Genomic DNA, 17,591 nt, shown 5'->3' with positions numbered 1-17,591 from the left:
CGAGTTCAAAGCCAGCCTCAGCAACACTGAGGCGCTAAGAAACTCAGTGAGACCCTGTCTCTAAAAAAATATATATAAAATGGGGTTGGGATGTGGCTCAGTGATTGAGGGCCCCTAAGTTCAATCCCTGGAATCCCCCCCAAAAAATAAATAAATAAAGTTCATTTTAAAAAAGGTCTTGAAGTGTTATGATTAAACAAACAAAAAAAGGCCAGGTTTGGTGGCACACACCTGCAATCACAATGATTTGAGAGTATGAAGTAGAAGGATCACATGTTCAAGGCCAGCCTCAGCAACTTAGTGAAGCGCTAAGCAACTAAGTAAGACCCTGTCTCAAAATAAAAAATAAAAAGGGTTGGGGATGTGGCTCAGTGGTAAGATACCTCTGGATTCAATCCCTGGTACCAAACAAAAAAACAAAAAATTGTAAATCTGAAATTCACTAAAATCAGAATAAAAAGGAAGAGACAGAAAAATCACATCAGGGAACTTTCTAAAATTGAGACTTAGTTCTGAGCTTCCTGGAGATAGCTCAGCACCCTTTTATTAACACTTTAGATACACTAGCAGAGCTCCAAAGGAAAGGTAGGTTTCCAGAAAAGGAAAAGGTCAGTAGCTGGCAAATGGTAACAGATTAGATTGCATTCAAATGAGATAATGAACATCTAGGTAGCCTGTAAACTGTAAGCCACTGAATAGGATTTATAATTACTGCAGGAAAAGGGAACAGATTCACTTTCTTTATGCATTAGTTTATCCCATAAATACTCAGGAATTCCAACAGGAATTCAAGTCTGCCACTGTTGTACAGAAATAGCAGGACCTACTTCCTGCTTTTGTCAAGAATCAGATTGAGGGCTGGGGCTGGGGCTCAGCGGTAACACACTTGCCTGGCATGTGTGAGGCACTGGGTTCGATTCTCAGCACCACATATAAATAAATAAAATAAAGGTCTATCAACAACTAAAAAAATATATTAAAAAAAAAATCAGATTGAGAAGGGCAGCAAACTCAAGACCAAGAGCCGCCTGTGGACTTAAGGTAGAAGGTAGCAGAATAGTGATATGAATAATGTATTTAGTCTGCTCTCATCCAACGTATTTTAAAAGGAGTCTTTAAATAAAGTTTAAAAGAGGAACAACTCCACCTAAACTTGGAGTAGAGGTATAAATACTACAAGGACTAAGAACTAGACTGGCATTATTAAATATAATTTGGCATTTATGGCAAAAAAGAAAAAGCACTTAAGGACACATTTTATTTCCTGAGTAAAAACACTATAGAGACATTTTGTGTACAGACACCATTTCTGCTGCTGCTGCTGCTTCTTTCTCTTTTCTTTTTTTTTTTTTTTTTTTTGGTACCAGGGACAGAACCCAGGAATGCTTAACCACTGAGCCACATCCCCAGCCATTTTTTTGTATCTTTATTTAGAGACAGGGTCTGAGTTGCTTAGCACTGCACTAAGCTGCTGAAGCTGGCTTTAAACTCACAATCCTCCTACCTCAGCTTCCTGAGTCGCTGGAATTACAGGTGTGCACTACTGCATCTGGCTCCATTTCTGCTTCTTGTGGAGGTGCAGGGAGTTAGCATGAAATTCCTTATATAAGTCACACATGTGGGATGTTTCTGTGTTCTCTTCTCACTTATGGTCTCTCCCACTCAATCTTTGTTGCTGGCCCTTCTTTATCTCCATGATATCTGAATATTGGGGGCCCAGGGCTCAGGCATCAGGCCTCTTCTCCTACATTCATTTCCTAGGAAAATTGCACCCTGTTTCACAGCTTCAAATAGCACCTACACACCCATAACCCTCAGGGTTACTCTCTAGCCCACACCTTCCTCTGGAACTCTGTCCTGCTATACCATAATCAAACATCTATTTAACTTCTCCAAGTAGATGTCGAGTAGGCATCTATCTCAATTTACTCCAAAAGTAAACTGCTGCTGCTCCAATCTTCCCTACTTTAGTAAATGGCACTGCCATACTTCTAGCTGCTCAAGTCAAAAGCCTTACAGTCAGATTTATTCCACCCGGCCATGCCCTATAACCTCCACATCAGCAAATTCTGCTGTTCATACCAGACCCCCACTGCCACCATCCTGAGCCAAGCCACTCTTTAACCTGGTGTGATGACTTTGAGACATGCCTACAAACTCTTTGATACTTCTCCCTCAAGAGGTAACGCTTAATTCTCTCCCCTTGAGTGTGGGCTGGACTGAAGTAGAAATGATTTCTGAGACAAGGTCATACATGGTACTATGGCTCCTTGTTTGCTTACTGTCTTTCTCTCTGTCTCTGATCAGTCTCTCTGGGGGAAGCCAACTATTCTGAACTGAGGATACAAAGGCACCTGTGAAGAGGCCCAGAGGTAAGGAACTGGGCCTTCTGCCAAAAGTGCTGTGAGTAAGCCATCTTGGAAGCACATCTTCCAGCCCCTGCTGAAGCCTTCAAATCACTGCAGCTCAAGTTGTCAGTCTGACTGCAGCCTAGAGATCCTAAGCCAGAAACAGCCAGCTAATCCACATGAGGATTTTTGATCCACAAGAAATATGAGAGACAATAAATGACTGTTATTTTAAACTGCTTACTTTTGTGGTAGTTTATTGCACAGCAACTGATAACTAATACATCTGGATTACTACAAAAGATTTCTAGATGGTAGCGATGACTCCTAAATTTTATTATTTCTCAACAGAGTAGTCATAATCCTTTTAAAATATAACAGATGAAGCCACTCAGAACTCTCTACCAAAATCCTCACAATGGTCTTCAGGGTCATAATTATTTGACCCCAGACCCATTTGTTTTAATTCTACTTTCTATTCCTTTCCCCTTTGTTCCCAACCCTCCAACCACATTGGTCTCCCTGCTGTGCATGCTTGGAACACACCAAACCCAACCCATTTCATGGCCTCTTCCCTAGTTATCTTCATGATTTGCATCCTTACCGCCTTCACCTAGGTATCTATTCAAATGTCACTGCTCAGTAAGTGGTTCCCTAACCATATAAAATACCATCACTCCTCCACACATGCTGGTATTTCTACTCACCTTACTATTTACTTATTTGTTCTTGTCTAACTATTATTATAGAATAACCTACCAGAATGTAAATTCTACCAATACAAAACATTATTTTATTGGATACTTGTACTCTCAGCCCCTAAAATAATGCCTGGTATGTAACAGGTGCCTATTACATATTCAACTAACTGATACAACAACATTAGGTAACATGATCTACATTATTCTTCATAATCTTACAAAATGCTGACAGTTATATTGCCACTCTAAAAGCAAAACTCAAAGCTTATACAGTTTGTACAGCACTTTACTTTCACAATAATAACTTGCAATCTTCATTAATTAAAAAAAAAAAAAAACCTCTCATAGCCATGCAAGGTGATGCACACTTATCATTCCAGCAGCTCGGGAGGCTGAGACAAGTTCAAAGCCAGCCTCAGCAATTTAGTGAGTCTGTAAGCAACCTAGTGAGATTATCTCAAAATAAAAAATAAAAAGGGCTGGGGATGTGGATGAGTGGTTACATGCCCTTGGGTCCAACCCCTGGTACAACACAATTTAGAGATGAAATTATGGTCCTCATTTTATAATCAAGAAAACTAAGGTTCAGTGGGCAGGAGTGATGGCTCATGTGATCTTAGGGACTTGGGAGGTTGAGGCAGGACTGCAAGTTCAAAGTCAGCTTCAGCAACTTAGCAAGACCCTGTCCCAAAATAAAAAATTAAAAGGGCTGGGGATGTAGCTCAGTGGTAAAGCACCCCTGGATTAAATCCCTGGTGAGAGAGAGAGACAGAGAGACAGAGAGAGAGAGAGAGAGAGAGAGAGAGAGAGAGAGAGAGAGAGAGAGAGAGAACTAAGGCTCAAAAAAAAAAAAAAAAAGGACATAACTGGTCAGTGGCAAAGCAGAGACTAAACACCAATCTGATTTCAAATTGTATGCACTCTCCATTACATTACCTGCCTCCTAACTTATAGACTAGGAAGCCACAATTCTAAGGGTCATTTCTTAAAGGGTGTGAAATAATGACATCTACGCCTGCAGCTTTCTGAGGGAAAAAGAGCAATAAAAGGTAGAATATGATGGACAGAATATAGTTATACCGGGTCAACCCCAGTTTTATCCTTTTGTCATGAACTCACTCTATCAATTTGAGAACATCAATTCTTCTTTTAAAGACATGTCAGTAAAATGGGAATCATAATCCTGGCCTTCGTAACTCAAGGGGCTAATATGAAAATCAATTCAATAGTCATTTACTAAACCCAAAGGCAATGGAGTAAAGTTATCACATGCCCTGGGGACAGTTTCCAGCTCTACTCACTTATTAGTTGTGAGACTCAGGAATATTACTCCATCCGTGAGTGCCTCAGTTTCTTCATATGCAAAATGTGAAGATACAAAACACACCTCTAGGTCTCTGTGAAGATTAAATAGACTTTACATGTAATGCATTTAGGAAAATCTGACACTTTGCGACTACTCGGTAAATATTAGCTCTTATCATCATCATGTGCAAGATCCTTGAATACAGAGACCAAAAAGGCAAAGCATAACGTCCAAAGACCGAGCTCAAAGTGTGAAAAGGCAGAAAAAGCGATTTGTGAAAATGCACAAAAAGCCACAAAGCGAGGTTAGCTGCGCCTGGCGAAGACGGCTGGGAAAGGCTTCAAAGAACTGCTATTGAGTTGGGTCCCGAAGAACAGAGTTCCAGGGTCGCGCGCCAGGGCAGTGGGTGGGACTGGGCTTTCGGATGGATCACGTGCAAAGCCCGGGGACGCAGGGAGAAGGGCGGGAGAGCGCAGTGCGTACCCGCACAGCCCGGGGTTGCCGGCGGTTGGATACCAAGGTTGGAAGTTCTTTCTGCGCGTACTGGAACCCAGAGTGGTGCCGGCAGCAGGAAGCTGAGACGGGCAGGCCAGGGGCCCTAGGACAAGTTCCAGTCCGTCTCTGGGCCTCGGGTCCTCCTGGGAAACCGGAGGCCGCTGTCCAAACGGGATTCCCGCGGGCGCCCCAGGCGGGCCGGTCCCTGGGCCTCGGACCGTTAACCCGGGCACCTCCCGCCTGCTTCTGAGCCCCACCTCACCGCGATCAGCTCGGGCAGATTCCTGGAGCGCTGCTCAGCAAAGGAGCGGCCGCAGCCGCCGAGAGGCCGGGCCGGGGGCGGGAGCCCTCGGGGCTCGCGCTCAAACCCCGCCCCCAAACTCCCGCCCTTTGGGAGGGCCCGCCCCACAGTGTAGCGCGCCTATAGGCCGACAGCGCCGGGGGCGGATCTCCACCATGTTGGGTACTGGCGTCAGGCTTACTCGAGACATCCAGAAGGAAAGTGGGGGTTATATGGAGACATAGGATCTCTTGCCAGAAATGGAGACAGCCAGAGCTTTTGGATTACAGCAAAGGACATTTCAAGAACAGAAAAATCTTGCCTCAATTATCCCCCTGTTGGCTTCGGCGTTACATAACGCGCATGCGTAATAAAAAAATTCACTTGGTTCGAGACGCGCCTGCGCATCGCTCTACTTACAAACCGCGTAGAATACCAACTGCGTGAGAAAGGAGCTGTAAAACCTGCAACCCTGGTCTTCCTTCTCGTTTTCGAACCCCGACGGTCCGGGCAGCCCTAGGCAATACAACAGTTGCAGCAGAATGACTTAGTGTTATTTGGAACACTCAGCCCTCTACATACCTTTGCACAGTGTTACCTTTGCCTGAATGGCCTAAATGTGACCAAAGAGCTACATAGAATTGGTCTCATTTTCTCCGTAATCAAGATTCCCCTAAATTTTCCCCCTGTGACTGCGGTGTTATTCTCAAGGCATTTTGTGTATCAATTATCAATGAACTTTTTTTTTTAAGAGAGAGAGAATTTTAATCTTTTATTTTTTAGTTTTTGGCGGGCACAACATCTTTGTATGTGGTGCTGAGGATGGAACCCGGGCCACACGCATGCCAGGCGAGCTGCTACCGCTTGAGCCACATCCCCAGCCCTCAATACACTTTCTTAGAATTAATATTCCCTTTATCTGCCTATTAAGTGGTTCTCAATTCCATTAAGTGGTTCTCAATTTTTAGTAGGGATTGAAAACAAAAAAGCTGAGAAATTTCTACCTCTTAACATTCAGCAAACCAATGGGGGAATCAGGAATCACCCCCATGTGATTCCGATGTATTAGGTACACATTTTGGGTAGCACTTCAGGAGACTGTGAGCTCCTTGAGGATAAAGATTATTTTTTGGCCATTTCTGCTTCCAACACACAGCACAAAGCCTGGATGAAATAGATGCTCATTAAGTGTTGAGTGACTTAATGAGTAGCAAAAGTGAAATAGGCAATAGGCCTCTGGTTAAGACAAAGAGAACCTGGGAGAACACTGTGTTAGGAGCTACATTTTATTTCTCTTGTGTAAGAACTTCTTAATATCTACTTTGCAATAAAGAGAAAGTGGAGTGAAAGGAGATAGGAAAGTGAGGACACCGATTTGGAAAAGCAGTTTCTGGAGAGGGAAGAAGAAACATCTCCAGGTACTGGGCAGAAAAAGATGGAAAGAATCAGTGGTGAGAAGCCACCCTAGGGAAATAATTCAACAACAAGCCCTGTACAAGAATATTCCCTGCCACACTACTTGGCATGGAAAAAAAAAACAAAACTGCATAAATGTGAAACATACCAAATTTTCTGTACCAGGACTTTTTGCAGTACTTTGCCCTCTATCTAGACCACTTTCCCCCCAGCTCTTGGCTCAGCTGGTACCTTCTCCTTTTTCCTGTCTCATTTTTTAAAATATTTCCTAAGTTAAGTCTTCCCTTACCATGCTATCTAAAGTAAAACTTACCCTATATTTTCCATCATAGTTGTCTGTTTCTTACATAGCACTTTCTACTTATTTTATTTGTTTACCTATTATCTTCTCCCCACCTCTGAAATTTAAGCTTTATGAGGTCAAGAGTCCCTGACTTCTTTCTAGGATTCAACACATAGTCTGACACTTGGTGGGTGCTAAATTGAATGTTATTCGTTGACTGAATGAATCAAGTCAACCTAAGTCTTAAAAATTTTAATAACATAAAATCCATCGCAAAAAAGACAATATGTTACAACTATGAGGAGTAAACCTAGGCTTCAGACTACCAAAACATACCAATAAAGGGGTAAAGGAACTAGAAGGGGATCAAAATCAAATGGTAATCTTTGATCTTTGTAAAGGGGGATTAATTCATTCCCTTATTTATTCTTTTACCCAGAAACATCTCTTGAACATATAGTATGTTCTATGATTGAATAATGACACAATGTATTATCTGTAAGTTGGAAATTGTACTAAAACATAATATAAGTGGGGCTGGGGTTGTGGCTCAGTGGTAGAGCGCTTACCTAGCACATGTGAGGCCCTGGGTTCGATTCTCAGCACCACATAAAAATAAATAAATAAAGGTATTGTGTCCAACTATAACTAAAAAAATAAATATTAAAAAAATAATAGGGGCTGGAGATGTGGCTCAGCGGTAGCGCGCTCGCCTGGCATGCGTGCGGCCCAGGTTCGATCCTCAGCACCACATACCAACAAAGATGTTGTGTCTGCCGATAACTAAAAAATAAAATATTAAAAAAATTAAAAAAAAAAAATAAAGTGGTACAACTAAAGCAGGAAAGTGAAATTACTGATGCAGGAGAGTAAGTAACATTGCCCTCTAGAGGTTCTCTAGGCATCAGCCTTCAAATGTCCTGCCCAGTGCCAGGAACATTTGGGATGCGTAAGTGTTCATACACATCACTTGAATTGTTTGGAGGGTCCCATGAAAAAAGACTTCAGACACAATTAGAGTCTGTCCATTTTAGACCCATCTGATGAATCAGACTGGGGAGGAGTCCTCAAAGGAGGCTGGGTTGGAGAAATAAAGAGAGAGAGACAATGGATCATTTGGAAGAAAACCTAACTTGGCCCCTCCAGGTGAATTGGGCTCTTTCTTTACATCCTAAATTCCATCTCTGGGAATGTGAAACATACCAAACTTTTCTGTACCAGGACTACATACTTTGCCCTCTACCTAGACCATTTTTCCCCCATGACATTATATTTTCCTAACATCTGTTTTAAACTTCTGAAACCTTTATAGATTACAAGAATATAGAGGAATCAAGAGCACAGGGGATAGAGAATTTGTATAGCAATATTTCTGATTGTGGGTCCTCACCCCTCCTTGGGGAAGATTGGCGGGAATGCTATCTTTAAATACTCTGGTCAAGTGATTGGGGAAAGCGGCTTCCACAAGAACTTAAGGTGCCAAATCCATCACTATTATAGCTGGGAGCATGATGACTAGGCCTGCTTCCTGCCTGGGAATCCCAGCAGCCAGAGACAATACAAACCTGCTAGCTGCTTTGGTGGCAGAGCCAGGAGAGTCTGTGGATATTGCCTACTCTCCCAGAATTTGTCAGTGAGTGTTTTCTGAAGGCCAGATGTGGACTATAAGAGAGAGCCTACAGAACCACCCTAGGTCCTGTTCAGTAGGGGTAAAGGGGCCCAAGAATAATAATATAGACAAATAAGCACTGGTAACAGAGAAGTCTTTTGCTAAGGGACCTGTAAGGAAAGGAGCCCAGCAGGGAACTACTGAGGAGCCTAAAACCATTTCATGACACTTTAATGATGGATAGAGACAGTAATGGTCATCTGTGAGACCAAAAAAGCACAAAGCCTGCTATAATACTTGATTTTTCCTACTTCTTACCCATCTTTCTATGTCAATGCCTTGAGTGTCTGAAGTGAGCTGAGGGTGACAGAAGGGGACAATAGAGGGAAAAAAAACAGAACCATTTCTCACTCGCTGCAAGTGAAGTTCTTTTTTGAAATGTCTTTAGTTGTAGATGGACATAATACGTTCATTCTGTTTATTTGTTTTTATGTGGGGCTGAGGATCGAACCCAGTGCCTCACACATTCTAGGTGAGTTCTTTACCATTGAGCCACAACCTCAACCCTGCAAATGAAGATATAAGCAGAGCTGGAGTCCCAAAAAGAAACAGTCTCTTGCAGTAAATTGTGAACAACTTGCTGCTCTCCATCTATCTGAATCTATTCGTGCACCATTAAACAAATATTGATTGAGCACCTATTACATGATGAATCATAAGCTAGACATTGTGAGGTACCCAAAGCATAATAACCCAGGGGCACAGTCCAGAGCCTCAGTTCATATACTCTCATGGGAGATAGGCAAGGAAACAAATATTTCACACACATACAGGGTGGTAAATTCTATAAAGAGAGAGTGGTCTGGTTTGGGAGGGGTGGAGACATTATGAGTTGATTGAAAGGGTAAAACTGTTGAGCAGACAAATGGAATGAGGGAATTCTGATCAGAGTATGTGCAAAGGCACAGTGGTGGGCAAGAGTGTGGGATGTTTGGGGCATGCTGGGAATTTTCTCTGGAAACTCCTTTTGCTCATTTCACCACTTGGTTGTCTCCCCGCCCCCGGCACTCAGCTTGATATTTTCTTCCTGCTTCTGATCCTGCCTTAGTGGGCAAGACTCCAAACCTAGGCCCTTCTCACTGATCAAGTCAGGCTCTAAGTTACTAGCTCACCCAAGCTTGACACTTCTTTAAGGAGTTGACCTATTTTGCCACTGTTCAGGACTTGGCCATAAAGGAACGGTCAGTCACAGTTCTCACGGGACCAGGTCATTTCTTTCCTCAAAAATGGGCCCTTAATAATATTTAAACCTGAGAATTTATCTGCTGCCTTGTGTGGCACAGCTAAGCTCTAAGATTCTGGATTGGAGTCAGGCAGAGGAATATAGTGGAAAGAACACTGAACTTGGGTTAGATACACTCACCTGGGATTGAACCCTTGCCTCTGCCTTGTGTCCTTCAGCAACTAACTTCCCCTCTCTGAGCCTCAAATTCTTAGCTGCCAAGTGGGGATTATAATACAGATATGCTAGAATTCTTATATGCAAAATGGAAGATGGAATTAGATGGAGAGAAGGTGGAATGAAAGGAGTCTCTAGCAAGGATCTGGAGTGTCTGACCTCAAGAAGAACAATAAGGTTTCCAGGTCCCAGGGTAACCATGGTTACCATCAGGAAAAAAAAAAAAAAGATTGGGGTGGGCAGGGCAAGCAAGATTTTCTCTTTTAATTCTAAATTTTTATATTATTTCAATTTTTTACAGAGAATATGACTTAATTTTGTAATTAAATATATAGTATGGATATACATCAATAAAAGTTTTTATATCTTTTATTTAGAGACAGAGCCTTGTGAGTTGCTTAGGTCCTTGCTAAGTTGCTGAGGCTGGCTTTGAACTAGCCATCCTCTTGCTTCAGCCTCCTGAGCCAAAAGTTTTGTTGTTGTTGTTGTTATTTGTTTGTTTTTGTACTAGGAATTGAACCCAGGGATGCTTTACAGCTGAGCTACATCTGTAGTTCTTTTTATTTCTGTTTAGAGACAGGGTCTTATTAGAGCTGGGGATGTGGCTCAGTGGTAGAGCATTTGCCTAGCAAACATAAGGCACTAGGTTCAACCCCTAGTAATGGAGAGCTGGGGTTGGGGGAGAAAGAGGGAGAGAGTCTGACTAAGTTGCTGAGGATCTTACTAAGGTGCTGAGGCTTTGAACTTGTGATCCTCCTGTTTCAGCTTCCCGAGTTGCTAGGATTACAGGCGTGTGCTACTGCATCCAACCAAAACCAAAACCAAAAGACTTAAAAATTGTTTTTACTATGTTGTCATCTAGGAGGCTGATATGATGGTTGTTTCCGAACTGGAAGACCTGGGGTCTGGGTGGGAGGGAGACTTTCACTTGTGCATTCTTATTTTGTTGTTATTCTGGAAATTGAGCCCAGGGCATGTTAGGAGGTTCAGCTGAACAGAGGCAGCTCTACTCTTGCATGGTAAGCATGCATGCTACCACTGAGCTACATCCCAGTCCTCCTTGTGCTGTCTTTTGTAGTTTGAATTTATTTTTATCATGAATTCATATTACTCTTCTTTGTAATGTGTATTACTATTTGAAAAGAACTTTTAAATTAAAAATATATTTATTCTAAAGAATAAAAGAAACACACACACACTCATGCAGAAGTTCCAATTTGTAGTACTGTAACTTGTGACAGAAGGCCCATTCTGACACGGTGCAGCTCTGAAATATACCAGGAGGGGGAGTCATTGAGCTCTTGCTCTGAGCAGTGGCTGATCTTGAAGAGCTTAAAACACAAATCAGAAAGGGGTTGGGGTGCTGGGTGAACAGAGGCAGCTCTACTCTTGCTGGGGCTATCTGAATTCCACTGGGTGGGAGCAAATCAGAACTCACAGATTAGAAGGAACATAGACGAAAGGTTAGGAACTTGGGGGCCCTCTCCCTGGACAGCCCCTACCCCGTGCTGTGGGAAGCACATTGGTCAGTCAGGTGCCTGGATTGAGTCACCTTCATTACCAGCTATGTAACCTCATGCCCCTCACTTCATTTCTCTGAGACTCGATTTTCTTATTTGTGAAACAGGGACAATATTAACAGAGCAAAAATGTTTTTTTAAAAACTATAATTTACAGAGCATCCCTAACATAAAAAGAAAGGTATTTTACGTAAGTAAATATATTTAGTTCTTTGAATGATTCTGTAAAACTGGTATTTTTATCCCAATTTTATGGGCAAAGAAGCAAGTTCAGAGAGGTCATTTTCTAATTTGTAAATGATAGCAAGTATTTACATAATACTTACTATGCATGAGACTTTTCTAAGAACTTTACTCACAACTACCCTATGAGACAGGTATTCTGAAAGGGATATTATTATTGAACTGAGGCATAGAGAGATTAAACAATTTATGTGAGAGTATACAGTAGGTGAATTGGGGAGCCAGGATTTGAAGACAAGTAGCTGAGTTTTTTTCCACCTATTGATGAACATAATGCCCTTATTTTATTTGTTTATTTTTATGTGGTGCTAAGGATTGAACCAGTGCTTCCCATGTGCTAGTCAAGTGCTCTGCCACTGAGCTACAGCCCTAGACCCAAGTAGCTGAGTTCTTAGTCATTATGTTATCTCTTTCCTGCTTAACATCTTTCACTGGATTTCCCATTGCATTAAAAATAAAATCTAGGGCTGGGGCTGGAGCTCAGTGGTAGAGTGCTTGCCTAGCATGTGTGAGGCACTGGGTTCAATCCTCAGCACTACATAAAAATAAATAAAATAAAGGTATTGTATCCATCTACAACTAAAAATATTTTTAAAAAATAAAATCTAGCTCCCTTTCCATGGTTTTCAAGGCTACACATGATGTGGTTTCAGCACAATTTGACCTCATCACATACTGTTCACCCCCTGGCTCTCTCTGCTTCGGTCACACTAACTTCTCTTAGTTCCTCAGATATGCCCAGAACATTCCTATCTCAAGACCTTTGTATCTGCTGTTCCCTCTGCCTGAAATGACCATTCCCCAGAATTTATTATGTCTTATTCCTTTACTAAATCCAGGTGTCTGTTCAAATGCTACCACCCTCCCCCACTAGTGAAGATTGCTAACTGAAATAAACACCTCTTTTTTTTTTTTTTTAAGAGAGAGTGAGAGAGGAGAGAGAGAGAGAGAGAGAGAGAGAGAGAGAGAGAGAGAGAGAATTTTTTTAATATTTATTTTTTTTTTAGTTCTCGGCGGACACAACATCTTTGTTGGTATGTGGCGCTGAGGATCGAACCTGGGCCGCACGCATGCCAGGCGAGCGCGCTACCGCTTGAGCCACATCCCCAGCCCCAAATAAACACCTCTTTGACCTTGCTTAATTTTTCTACACAGCCCATAGAATTCTCTAAAATAATGCATAGAATCATTCACTGTCATGAGAGCACAGACTTTGATGTGTTGTCCACTGCTATACAGCTAGTGCTGAGATCTGGGGCCTACCATATAGTAGGCACTAATAAATGTTTGCTGAATAATTAAGCAAATAAATGAATGAATACCCAAGATCACCTAATTGGTAAGTGGCAGAGTTGGGACATGAACTGTGTTGTCTGATCCTGGAGCCCTGTGCTCTCATCCTCTGTGCTGTGCTTCACTGACTCATGGAGAGATGTTAGGGGGTTCAGCTGGCATAATGAATGTGAAACCTCTTTGAAAATTGCCAAGTGCTTGAAAAAAGCAAAGGATTCACTATTTGCTCATCTACTAATACTCTGGCTTAGTGACTTTATAAGGATGTTTTGTGGGGTGCCAGTGAGATAATGGATGGGGGAACATTTATAAGAGTTAAAGGCTCCGCCTGGTGGAAGGGACTGTAAAGATTATTTCCTTGTCAGTGGCTTCCCAAGACTCCCATCCTCTACCTCAAGTTTGACATTAATATTGCTGACAGGAGAGGGGGAGGGAGTGGGACCCAGGGGACCCAGGGACTCTATGTCCCAGTAATTAAACATGTCGGGACTGAAGTACTGCCAATGGCAGCATCTGGTTGCAATTACCAGAGGGGACCAAAGTGATTAGTCACCTTTATAGTGAATGCCAGGCAGGAACCCTGGGCTTCTCCTCAGAGAGGGCCTTCCATGCAAGCTCAGAGTTGCTTTGCTACTCCTACCCCATTCCTGGGAGTTCCCACTCCTCAGACGTTAGCCACTGGCCTGAGACTCCTCCATGTTCCCAAAGTCCCAGCCCATTGGGTGAAACTTTGGCTGAAAGTCAAGAACACCCTAACTAAGATCCCCTACCATCCTATCACATCTTATATTCCTAGAAACCCGAGTAGGATTCTTAGCATAAAATGTGTTGAAGCAGAAATTAGCCTTCAGAAAGTAATTTAACTTTTCTGAATTTCATATTATTTTTCTCTAAAACATGGGTACTAAGAGCACCTTCATCATAGGGTTGTTGTGAAGATAAGGTAATAAATGAGATGGAATCAGGTGTGATGGTACATGCCTATAATCCCAGAGACTCAGGAGGTTGAGACAGGAGGATCACAAGTTCAAGGCCAGCCCCAGCAACTTAGCAAGGACCTAAGCAAGTTGGTGAAACCTTGTCTCAAAATAAAAAATAAAAAGGGGTCTGGGTTGTGGCTTAGTGGTAGAGTGCTTTACCTAGCATGTGTGAGGCACTGGGTTCAATTCTCAGCACCACGTGTCAATAAATAAATAAAATAAAGGTCTATCAACAACTAAAAATTTAAAAAATAGAATAAAAATAAATAAAATAAAAAAGGATGGAGATATGATTCAGTGTTAAAAACACCACTAGGTTAAATCCTCAGTACCGCTTCTCCCCCAAAATGTGATGGAAAACAAAGCCCATGCCTAGTTGACTAGAAAAAGTGCTCACAAAAGAGTAGCTATTACTAATATTTGCCATGTTCTAGGCTAATCACACTTTGGGATTAATTTCATTGATTCCCCACAAAAACCCTATATGAGATAAGTACTATTATTATCTTTGTCCAGAGTTTCAGAGAGATTGGGAGGATTCCCAGAATCTCACAACATGTAAATAGCAGAACCAGGTTTCAAAACCAGGTCTGTCTCCAGAACTTCTGCTTCTGCCCTCTGCCCCAGTACTGGGGATTGAACCTAGGATGCTTTATCACTGAGCTACATCCCCAGCTGTATTTAGTTTTTATTTGGGGACAGGGTCTTGATAAATTTCCTTGGATGGCCTTAAACTCACCATCCTTCTGCTTCAGTCTCCCACGTCACTGGAATTATAGGCATGTGCCACTATGCTGGGCCAGAGCCCTTACTCTTTAACAAACCATGTATAGGGATGTCTGGGTTATTTGACTGATTCTTCCCTTCATCTGTGCACTCAATGGAGCTTACAGAATGCCAAAGTGGCAAGACAAAAATCCCTCCCTTTAAGGAACTCCAAGTTCTGCAGGGAAGACATGATATATTGAAAATGATAGCTTTTGGCTGGGCACGCCTGTAATCCTAGTGACTCAGAAAGCCGAGGCAGAAGGATTGAAAGTTCCAGGCAAGTCTCAACAACTTAGCGAGACCCTATCTCAAAAGACAAAAATAAAAAAGATTGGGGTGTTGCTCAGTGGTAAAGCATCCCTGGGTTCAATTTCCAATACTGGAAAAAAAAAAATCTATGTGCTGGTCCCTACCCCAAGCACTGTGAATAACTAATAGACAAATATGGTACAGTCTAGTTATAATGTAATGGGGGAAGACAGATATGTAGGTAGACAATTTACAATAGGTATAAATAATTAAGTGGTAATAAAAATATGAAAAAAAAAGTATACAGAGTAGAAGAAATGAATTGCTTTGGAGATGGGACAGATAAACTTTGAGCTACCAGAGTGGGTGGCAGCACAGGAAATGCGTGAGGGCAGTTCAGGAGGAGTGTGTGTTTTGGGGGATGAGGGAAGGCTTTGAGGAGAAGATGGCACATGAGTTGGCATTTGTTTAATGGGTGGGTTTTAGGTAGAGGGAGGGTTGGAACAGAGAGATCCTGGAGGCCTAGAAGCCAGTTATAAGGGAATTATAGCAGGTCAAGAGGTAAGGAGACAGTGTTGGAGACAGTAAGATGGAATGAAGGGAGGAATGTCCTAGAAGACTGGTTAAGGGGGGAAGGTCAAAAGGAAAGCCAAGTGTGACGAACCTGGACAACTGAGGGGACAAAAACGAATTCAGCCCTTCCTTAAAGCCCCCCCAAAGAGAATCTGGTGCTGCATTGGTCTTTTGAGATTAGGAGCTGGAGCTATACTTCCATTTCTGACCTAGGAGTACCAGGTGAAGCTTAAGTAGCAAAGCCATACAGCTGGGCTGGGGGATCAGTGACCTTGGGAGCAGCACCATGAAAGGACTCGTGGGTCACTTGGTCACCCAGCCACGGGGGTTGTTTTATTTTGTTATTTGTTTGCAGATAATGGAACCCAGGGCTTCACACATGCTAAGCATGCACTCTACCATGGAGCTCCAGCCCCTAGAGTGAGTTTCATGTTGTTTCATTCATCAGGCACTCACTGACTTTCTACTGTGTTAGGCCATGTCAAGTAAGAACCTATGGGGTTGCCGTTGTGGCTCAGTGGTAGGGCACTTGCCTAGCATGCTTGCTTGAAGCCCTGGGTTCAATCCTCAGCACTGCAAGGAAAATAAAAAAAAATCCAAGAAGGGAGCCTATCTGACTGCTGATTTTTCCGCTGCCAATCATCTTTGTCACAGTGTGACAATTATTGTGTTAGAGGGAGTCATTGGTACTGACTGGGAATCCAGGAAGGCTTCTAGGAGGAGGTGAGTGTCCTTTAACTTCTCAGGATAAGGAGGACTTCCTTCATTTGTGGAAGTGATAAAACATTATTCAGGTGAAAGAAGCAGCTTCCCCAGGTGACCCTGTGGTAAGTTGTCCAAGGGCTCTATAGGACATCCCTAGAAAGGGGGCTCAGTACTTCACTGAGGCACTTTGAGAAACCCTTGAGTCTAACTGGAATTCAGACTTCCCAACTACCAGTTTCCTATGGGAAATCGTTTTTCCAGCCTCCTGCAGGGGCCGCTGCTGCCCCAGGCTGGGGCCACTGCCTCCTAACTCAGCCAATCTGTTCTAAGAAAACTCCGAGGACGTCTTTGCTGGGGTAGTGGCAGGGTACACTCAGTACCTGCCTCTAGACAAGTAGGGGCTTCAGGGTGGCAGTGTCCCCCAAGCCTGAAGAAATCATCTGAGTTCAACCAATGGCATTTGTGGGGAAGGAGGGGTGTAGTGGGCACTGATATTTTTTTCTGCCTCTGGGTCACCACAAGTTTACTAAAATAAAAGAAACTGTGGGTAAATGCTGCCATCTGTTCTGCAACACACACACACACACACACACACACACACACACACACATACACATGTGCCCCCCTCCCCCAAATCGGATCCCAGGCTAGATGCAGGGGTTGAAATTGCTTTTAAAACACTCCAAGGACTTCACTGAAAACCCACACTCCCCATGCTTCTGGGGCTTTGGATCTCAGGGCTCACTCTTCAGCATCTCTCCTTGGGTTGGTAGGGTGGGCTTCTCCAGGAGGCGGAGGTGAAGACCCCTGAGTCTGCTCTGGGGACTGAGAGGCCCCCTAAGCCCTGAGTCCCCCTACGGGGCTCTGTGCCAAGAGCCCCTGTGAGCCATGGCCTCAAAAGGGCAGCGGTGATTTTTTTCACATAAATATATCGCACTTAAATGAATTTAGACAGCATGACATCAGAGAGTAATTAAATTGGTTTGGGTTGGAATTCCGTTTCCAATTCCTGAGTTCAGGTTTGTAAAAGATTTTTCTGAGCACCTGCAGGCCCGTGTGTGTGTGTGTGTGTGTGTGTGTGTGTGTGTGTGTGTGTAAGTATTTTCACTGGAAAGGATTCAAAACTAGGAGGAAAAAAAAACTGGAGCACACAGGCAGCATTACGCCATTCTTCCTTCTTGGAAAAATCCCTCAGCCTTATACAAGCCTCCTTCAAGCCCTCAGTCAGTTGTGCAGGAGAAAGGGGGCGGTCGGCTTTCTCCTTTCAAGAACGAGTTATTTTCAGCTGCTGACTGGAGACGGTGCACGTCTGGATACGGGAGCATTTCCACTATGGGACTGGATACAGACACACGCCCGGCGG

At 43.0% G+C, this 17,591-nt stretch overlaps 1 protein-coding gene across 5 annotated transcripts in view; it reads right to left on the bottom strand.

The window, feature by feature from the left end:
- Positions 1-5,177, bottom strand: part of Cep250 (centrosomal protein 250) — a 49,156-nt gene extending 43,979 nt beyond the window's left edge. For 3 of the 5 annotated variants that reach the window (XM_077799467.1, XM_077799471.1, XM_077799470.1), the window contains exon 1: positions 4,839-5,176. The gene's annotated coding sequence lies outside the window, so the exon portion shown is untranslated. Of the gene's footprint in view, positions 1-4,350; positions 4,447-4,838 lie in introns of all 5 variants that reach the window. The other 2 variants (XM_077799469.1, XM_077799468.1) reach the window with 2 other exon arrangements.
- Between the last annotated feature and the right edge of the window lie 12,414 nt (positions 5,178-17,591).

This window comes from Urocitellus parryii, chromosome 6, assembly GCF_045843805.1.
Source record: "Urocitellus parryii isolate mUroPar1 chromosome 6, mUroPar1.hap1, whole genome shotgun sequence".
Taxonomy (NCBI): Eukaryota; Metazoa; Chordata; class Mammalia; order Rodentia; family Sciuridae; genus Urocitellus; species Urocitellus parryii.
This window is presented reverse-complemented; position numbering and strand designations above follow the sequence as displayed.